This window comes from Monopterus albus, unplaced genomic scaffold, assembly GCF_001952655.1.
Source record: "Monopterus albus unplaced genomic scaffold, M_albus_1.0 scaffold89.1, whole genome shotgun sequence".
Taxonomy (NCBI): Eukaryota; Metazoa; Chordata; class Actinopteri; order Synbranchiformes; family Synbranchidae; genus Monopterus; species Monopterus albus.
Window position 1 is genome coordinate 483,428 of NW_018127969.1, and position 554 is coordinate 483,981.

The following is a 554-nucleotide window of genomic DNA, read 5'->3' on the forward strand; positions in this document are numbered from 1 at the left end:
ATTACTACTTTAGTAAGACGATAAGAAAGATGATGACACTGAAGATAATTTTAAAATAATCTTATCAGGAAAAAAAGTACTGCACTCGTGTGATAAACTTACCAGTTTGATGAGTGGGAGTTCCCTTTACATCCTACTGCAGGTGTCCGTGCGCTGCGCTATCTCCAGCACTGGACTGCGATTCACTCCAGCGCTCTCCAGGACAGCCGGCTGTCAGCCCAAAACGTGACCAGAATAATTTGCCTCCGCTTTGTCATAAATATTACAGCGGGAGGGGGGGAACCCTCCTCGGCTGCAGATACAGAGCACAACAGTGACTGATGCCCGCTCACAAATCAGGCAATGTCAGTGTTCTGGCGTTTTGCTTTAATTCCCCCACTCAGCAGTGCGCGTTACACCTGTCCACTTTTATGCAACGGACATGTACAGCATCCCACAGCGGACCGGCCAAACGCATGACCATGCTGTAACCGCTCGCTGGAGAGCAGTCGCTCCATCCTAGAGACCAACACGATGATCTGCAAACAGAGGGGGTGGGGGGGGGGGGGGGAGAA

General features: G+C 50.7%; 1 protein-coding gene across 1 annotated transcript in view; it reads right to left on the reverse strand.

Annotated features, from left to right (window-relative positions):
* LOC109964421 (probable G-protein coupled receptor 22) overlaps positions 1–496 on the reverse strand; it is a 20,732-nt gene extending 20,236 nt beyond the window's left edge. The window contains exon 1 of the mRNA XM_020607717.1: positions 103–496. The gene's annotated coding sequence lies outside the window, so the exon portion shown is untranslated. The remainder of the gene's footprint in view (positions 1–102) is intronic.
* Positions 497–554: the final 58 nt, after the last annotated feature.